The 8,015-nt window shown below is 41.1% G+C and overlaps 1 pseudogene across 1 annotated transcript; it reads right to left on the bottom strand.

Annotated features, from left to right (window-relative positions):
* Positions 1 to 3,884: 3,884 nt before the first annotated feature.
* LOC110571697 lies at positions 3,885 to 6,739 on the bottom strand (annotated as a pseudogene). The gene has a single exon (XR_002479807.1). The product of XR_002479807.1 is annotated as an AP-1 complex subunit beta-1-like (transcript).
* Positions 6,740 to 8,015: the final 1,276 nt, after the last annotated feature.

The raw sequence follows: 8,015 nt of genomic DNA, 5'->3' as shown, positions 1-8,015 counted from the left end.
TTTGTATGTCTTCTTGGAGATATGTCTGTTCATGTCTTCTGCCGATTTTTTGACTTAATTACTTGTTTTTTGGCTGTTGAGTTTGAGAAGTTCTTTATACATCTTGGATACAGGCCTTTAACTGATATGTCATTTGCAAATATCATCTCCTTTTCCAAAAGTTGCCTTTTAGTTTTGTTGACTGTTTCCTTTGCTGTGCAGAATTTTTTATCTTGATTAAGTCCCAATAGTTCATTTTCAGCTTTTGTTTCCCTTGCCTTTAGTGGCGTGTCTTGGAAGAAGTTGCTGTGGCCAAGGTAGCAGAGGTTGCTGCCTCTGTTCTCCTCTAGAATTTTGATAGATTCTTGTCTCACCTTTAGGTCTTTCATCCATTTTGAGTTTATCTTTCTGTATGATGAAAGAGAATGGTCTAGTTTCATTCTTCTGCATGTGGCTGTCCAATTTTCTCAACACCATCTATTGAAGAGACCGTTTTGTTTTATTTTGTTTTGTTTTTTATATTGGATATTCTTTCCTGCTTTGTGGAAGATTAGTTGACCATAGATTTGAGGGTCCATTTCTGGACTCTTTCTTCTGTTCATTGATCTATGTGTCTGCTTTGTGTCAGTACCATGCTGTCTTGATCACAGCTTTGTAATATAGCTTAATGTCAGGCATTGTGATAGCCACATTCCCCTGGCTATTCAGGGTCTTTTCTGGTTCTATACAAAGTTTAGGATTGCTTCTTCCAGCTCTATGAAAAATATCGATGGCATTTTGATAGGGATTACATTGAATGTGTAGATTGCTCTGGGTAGTACAGACATTTTAACAGTAGTTATTCTTCCAATCCAAGAGAGTGGAATGTTTTTCAATCTCTTTGTGTCTTCCTCAGTTTCTTTCATAAGTGTTCTGTAGTTTCGAGAGTACAGATCTTTTACATCTTTGGTTAGGTTTATTCCTAGCTATCTTATGTTTTTTGGTGCAATTGCAAATGGGATCAACTTCTTAATTTCTCTTTCTTCAGACACATTGTTAGTGTATAGAAGTGCAACTGATGTCTATGCATTGATTTTGTATCCTGCCAGGGTGCTGAATTGCTGTATGAGTTCTAGCAATTTTAGGGTGGAGTCTTTTGGGTTTTCCATATAAAATATCACGTCATCTGTGAAGAGTGATAGTTTGACTTCTTTGCCAATTTGAATGTCTTTTATTTTTTGTTGTTGTCTGACTGCTGTGGCTAAGACTTCTAATATTTTGTTGAACAACAGTGGTGAAAGTCGGCATCGTGTCATGTTCCTGACCTTAGGGGAAAAAAAAGTCTCAGTTTTACCCCATTGAGAATAATATTCACTATGGGGTTTTATGGATGGGTTTTATGATGTTGAGGTATTTCCTCCATCCCTATATTTTGAAGAGTTTTAATCAAGAAAGGATGCTTTTTTTTTTTTTCTAATGCTTTCTCTGCATCCATTGAGAGGATCATATGGTTCTTTTCTTTTATTAATGTGATGTATCACCTTGTTTGATTTGCAAATGTTGAAACAAACTTGCATCACAGTAATTAATACCACTTGGTCGTGGTTAATAAACCTTTGAATGTACTGCTGGATCCTATTGGCTAGGGTCTTGGTGAGTATTTTGGCATCCATGTTCATCAGGGATATTGATCTGTAATTCTTTTTAACCGGGTCTTTGTCTGGCTTGGGATCAGGTCAATGCTAGCCTCAGCCCCATAGAAAGAGTTTGGAAGTATTCTTTCCATTTCTATTTTTTGAAACCACTTGAGTAAAAGACATATGATTTCTTCTTTAAATGTTGGTAGAATTCCCATGGGAATACATCTGGCCCTATACACTTGTTTTTTGGGAAGCTTATTTTATTTTATTTTATTTTGTTATGATAGTCACCATACAATACATTATTTGTTTTTGATGTAGTGATCCATGATTCACTGTTTTCGTATACCACCCAGTACTCCATGCAATATATGCTCTCGTTAATACCCATCACTGGGCTAACCCATCCCCCCACCCCATCCCCTCTACAACCCTCAGTTTGTTTCTCAGGGTCCATAGTCTCTCATGGCTCTCATGGTTAGTCTCCCCCTCCTATCCCCCCTTCATTTTTCCCTTTCTTCTCATAATGTCCTCCATTCTATTCCTTATGTTCCACAAATAAGTGAAAACATATGATAATTGATGTTCTCTGCTTGACTTACTTCACTTAGCATAATCTTCTCTAGCCCCATCCATGCTGATGTAAAAGTTGGGTATTCATCCCTTCTGATGGCTGAGTAATATTCCATTGTATATATGGACCACATCTTCTTTATCCATTCATCTGTTGAAAGCCATCTCAGCTCTTTCCACAGTTTGGTTATTGCAAACACTGATGCTATGAACATTGTGGTGCATATGGCCCTTCTTTTCACTACATCTGTGTCCTTAGGGAAAATACCCAGTAGTGCAATTGCTGGGTCATAGGGTAGCTATATTTTTAATTTTTTGAGACACCTCCACACTGTTTTCCAAAGTGGCTGTACCAACTTGCATTCCCAACAACAGTGTAAGAGGGTTCCCCTTTCTCCCCAACCTCTCCAACATTTGTTGTTTCTTTCCCTGTCCATTTTTGCCATTCTAACTGGTATAAGGTGGTATCTCAGTGTGGTTTTGATTTGAATTTCCCTGATGGCTAATGATGATGAACATTTTTTCATGTGTCTATTAACCATTTGTATGTCTTCTTTTGAGAAGTGTCTGTTTATGACTTCTGCCCATGTTTTGACTTGATTATTTGTTTTTTGGGTGTTGAGTTTGAGAAGTTCTTTATAGATCCTGGAAATCAGTGCTTTCTCTGTAGTGTCATTTGCAAATATCTTCTCCCCTTCTGTGGGTTGCCTCTTTGTTTTCTTGACTGTTTCCTTCACTGTGCAGAAGCTGTTTATCTTGATGAAGTCCCCAAAATTCATTTTTGCTTTTGTTTCACTAGCTTTGGAGATGTATCTTGAAAGAAGTTGCTGTGGGCGATGTCAAAGAGGTTACTGCCTATGTTCTCCTCTAGGATTTTGATGGAGTCCTGTCTCACATTGAGGTCTTTCATCCATTTAGAGTTTATCTTTATGTATGGTGTTAGAGAATGGTCGAATTTCATTCTTCTGCATGTGGCTGTCCAATTTTCCCAGCACCATTTATTGAAGAGACTGTCTTTTTTCCATTGCATATTTTCCCCTGCTTTGTCAAAGATTATTTGACCATAGAGTTGAGGGCCCATATCTGGGCTTTCCATTCTGTTCTATTGGTCTGTATGTCTGTTGTTGTGCCAGTACCATGCTGTTTTGGTGATCACTGCTTTGTAATATAACTTGAAATCAGGCAACATGATGCCCTCAGCTTTGTTTTTCTTTTTCAACATTTCCTTGGCAATTTGGGGTCTTTTCTGATTCCATACAAATTTTAGGATTGTTTATTCCATCACTTTGAAAAATCCATTGGAATTTTGACTGGGATGACGTTGAAGATATAGATTACTCTGGGCAGCATAGACATTTTTTTTTTCACTTTTCCTTGCTTTAATATTTTTTGTCTTTTTCTGCTTTTGAAATGAGCTCTCAATTACAAAATATCAAACTACACTATGGAGAAGCTCACAAGTAAGGACAGATCGCAGAGGCAGGTGGCAAGAGGTGGGGTGTGATCGAAGCAGTGGTTACAAATTTTCACAGGAAGCTAAAATTATCCAACAGGTTGTGCCCTAATGTTAGCACAGGTTAGACTAGTCACTACCTTGGTGGGTGGCCTCAGTGTGTTTGGGTTCAGATTCTACACGGCAATACGATTTCTTCCAGTTAAGAGTTCTTGGCTTGCACCAATCACAGGGTGGCCGGAGGGCCCCGGACCAGTCTATTAGTTTTTCAAAATGCTGTCGTAGACCTGATAGATGTACTGAGAGACTTTGGGAGCTCTACATTTCAGCAACAGCATATAATTTGGGTTTCCTGGCTGGATACGTAGCTCAGTCAAAATCCAAATACCATTAGTGAGCTTCAGGGATTGGTACAGCATGTCCTGCCCTTCCACATTCCTCTTGGCAATAGTATAAACATTGTTGTTTTGCAATTTGCTGGAAACAGTGTCAGCATTTAAATGACATTCCTTAATCTGAAACTGAAGTTCATTTTCATTGGGAATATCCTTCCATGTGGCAAGGAAGACCTGGCGCTCCATTTTGCCATCTTCCACAAAAACCACATTGAGTGGGATGAGGCAGCTGAAGTAAAAGGCATCAATATTGTTTTTCACAGCCACCTGCAGGTTATTCAGAGGTTCCTTCTTCATGACTGGGCCCAAGGTGTTGAGAGGCAGGGAGACATCAATGCTCTGGTTTGGCATGAGCGGTGTACGGATGGCCAGAGGAGTGCTGGGGATGACACCAAAGCTATTCTTGTTAAACTGGATTGCAAAGTCTGTCATGTGCTGCAGAGCTTTGTTGGTGAAGTTCATTTCCATATAGATGTGCCCCTGGCGGTGAGTAAATGTTCCAGAAATCTCCAAGCCTTTAGCTTTTACTGCAGGCAGCCAGACAGCCTTAGGAGCCACATATCCACCAGGTGCCATGCCTATTCCCGTGGAGAGTTCAAACAGGTCATTCAGACCACTGCTGACCACAGCAGGAGTAGGTGAAGGAGCAAAGGTTGCAGGCATTGATGAGGGGATGAAGGATTTTCCCACTGCCGGACTTCCTCCAATGCCCCCGCCAAGGTCACTGCCAAGCAGACTATCTAGTCCTCCTCCCAAGAGATCCACTGCTCCCATCTGCATGGAGGACACCTGTGGCACATTGACTGGGGGACCGAGGTCAAGGTTTAAGAGGTCTCCTAGAAGGTCACCTTGGGAGGTGATAACCTGAGGCTGTTCCAGGGTCGTGGCTGTGGTGGTGCCAACAGGTCTGTCACCTGCATCAGTGCTCCCATGATGTATTGGCAAGTGTTTGTGATGGATTCCATGACTTCCTTCCACAAAAGCATTGGGAGGCTTATGGTACACCGAAGCCAAAGTTCCAACGTGGCAGATTAGCTCATCCAGCAGAGTTGGCTCAATAAGATCTGTCTCCTCATAGATCAGTGGCTTCTCAGACAAGACTACTTCTTTGGCTGTGACAGGGTCCGTTGAGAGAAGGCGCCAATAAATATAGCCTCGGTCTCGAAGGTCAGGATTATCAGAATCCTGTGTTGCCAAACTCAAGACTTGCTGTACCAGCTCCGTGTTTCTGATGGTTTCTTAAGAAACAGCTTCACGATGGCAGTAAGCAAAGTGAGCTGCATCTGGGTGCTTTCATCATGAAAACCCTCCAGGAAGCTCTCTAGTAACTCATCTGCATTGTCAAGTCTCTCAGCATATTCTCCCACAATCCAAATCATAGCTGCTCGAGCGTCTGGTTCATCCAGTGAGTCTAAGTTCTCACACAGAGTGGCAATGATACTTTCATACTTGTTGGGGTATTTGCGAAAGATGTCCCTGATGACGACAATTGCCTCTTGGACCACATAATTTACTTTGGTCTGGATGAGATCAAGCAATGTGCTTACACAGCGCTCAGCAGATTGCTCCACTTTGATGGCACACCGTCCGATGGCCCACACAGCCTTGCGAACAAAGTCAACATCCACCTCTGTGGCATATTCCTTTAATTCCACCAGAACCTGAGCAATGTTGGCTTGGGATGCTAAACGAATCATGATGTCCAGTTTCTCTAGTTTAACATAGATAGGATCATTGTACTTCACAAAGAAGACTTTGATTTCCTGCTTCAAGATTTCAGGCCTTTTCTGGACAGTTAGATTGATATTCCTCAGGGCGACATACTGCACCTCTGGCTCCCCAGACAGCAAAGTGACAAGTGGAGGGGCCAACTTCTTCAGCAGCATATTGTAGTAGTCGGAGTCCTTGGGTAACAACTCCAGAAACTTCATTAGGACTTTTACCGCTGAAAGCACCACTGCTGAGTTGGCATGAGATAGCCGGGGAGTCACACGCTCACAGATGCTCTGAGCCTCCCGGTCATCTTTAGGGTTGTAATTAGACAGGCAGTCCAAGATGAAAATCTGGCCCCATTCAGTGCACTCATTCAGGGCTGTCAGCAGCTTATTAATGTTCTGTGGGTTCAGATCAAGTAGGTTGCTGTTTGGGTGAGATTCACTGATTTCAGATAATGCTGCTACAGCATTAGCCACTACCATTGGATTTGAATCTGCTATGAGATCCCGCAGAGAATCCAGAAATCCCTGATCTTCTACCATTTGGGCATTGATATCATGGAGTTTTGCCACACAGACTGCTGCTGTTTTCCGAACATAGGGATCTTCATCCTTCAAGCACTTGTGGAGAGGCTCACAGAGATATTCTGTAATCTTGTCCACCCGGATACACCCCATGGTCCTGACTGCTAAGGCCCGAATTAGAGGATTGGGACCTTCACAGTCCTTCACAAAGCTGTTGACAGCCATGATGGCCATGTCTGGCTGACTCTTGGCGTAGTTCATCAAATAGAGATAAACAAGCTTCTTTAATTCCAGGTTGTCAGTTTGCATACAGTTCACTACATCTGGAAAGAGAGAACTAACGTCCTTCCCCACAGTCATGGCAGCAATCACTTTCTTCACAGTCTCCTTCCTCTTTTCTTTCTTTTCATTGTTGAGTTCAGCCTTTAATTCAAAGATTTCTCCTTTTTTATTGGTTGCAAAGTACTTGGAGTCAGTCATGGTTTTGGATCTTTAATGTGCACCAGAGGCAAGGGTGGGGGTGGCGGCAGCAACCAGAGAGCACGGCCCGAGCCAGCATAGACATTTTAACAATGTTTATTCTTCCGATCCATGAGCATGGAATGTTTTTCCATCTTTTTGTGTCTTTCAATTTCTTTCATGAGTGTTTTGTAGATCCTAGAGTATAGATCCTTTACCTCTTTGGTTAGGTTTATTTTGAGGTATCTTATGGTTTTTGGTGCTATTGTAAATGGAAATGTTCCCCTAATTTCTCTTTCTACAGTTGCATTGTCAGTTTATAAGAAAGCAACTGATTTCTGTGCATAAATTTTGCATCTTGCCACATTACTGAATTGCTGTATGAGTTCTAGTAATTTGGGGGTGGAGTCTTTTGGATTTTCCACGTAAAGTATCATTTTGTCTGTGAAGAGAGAATTTGACTTCTTCTTTGCCAATTTGAATACATTTTATTTCTTTTTGTTGCCTGATTGCTGTTGCCAGGACTTCTAGTACTCTATTGAACAATAGTGGCGAGAGTGGACATCATTGATGCATTTCTGGTCTTAAGGGAAAATCTCTCATCTTTTCCCCATTGAGGATGATATTTGCTGTGGGTTTTTCATAGATGGAGTTTATGAAATTGAGGAGTGTTCCCTCTATCCCTATACTCTGAAGAGTTTTAATCAGGAAAGGATGCTGGAATTTGTCAAATGTTTTTTCTGCATCAATTGAGAGGACCATATGGTTCTTCTCTCTCCTCTTATTAATGTGTTCTATCACATTGATTTGTGAATATTGAACCACCCTTGAATCCCAGGGATAAATCCCACTTGGTTGTGGTGGATGATCCTTTTAGTGTATTATTGGATCCTATTAACTAGGATTTTATTGGGAATTTTTGAATCCATATTCATCAGGGATATCAGTCTGAAATTCTCCTTTTTGATGGAGTCTGCCTGGTTTGGGGATTAAGGTAATGCTGGCCTCATAGAATAAGTCTGAAAGCTTTTCTTCTGTTTCTACTTTTGGAAACAGCTTCAGGAGAATAAGTATTATTTCTTCTTTTAATGTTTGGTAGAATTCCCCAGAGAATCCATCAGGCCCTGGACACTTGTTTTTTGGGAGGTTTTCGATCACTGCTTCTATCTAGTTATTGGTCTATTCAGATTGTCAATTTCTTCCTGTTTCAGTCTTGGGAGTTTATAGGTTTCCAGGAAGGCATCCATGTCTTCCAGGTTGCTTAATTTATTGGCATATAGTTATTGATAATAATATC

The sequence above is a fragment of the Neomonachus schauinslandi genome, chromosome X (genome assembly GCF_002201575.2).
Source record: "Neomonachus schauinslandi chromosome X, ASM220157v2, whole genome shotgun sequence".
Classification (NCBI taxonomy): domain Eukaryota; kingdom Metazoa; phylum Chordata; class Mammalia; order Carnivora; family Phocidae; genus Neomonachus; species Neomonachus schauinslandi.
The sequence above is the reverse complement of the archived record's forward strand: the minus strand, read 5'-3'. Positions and strand labels throughout refer to the sequence as shown.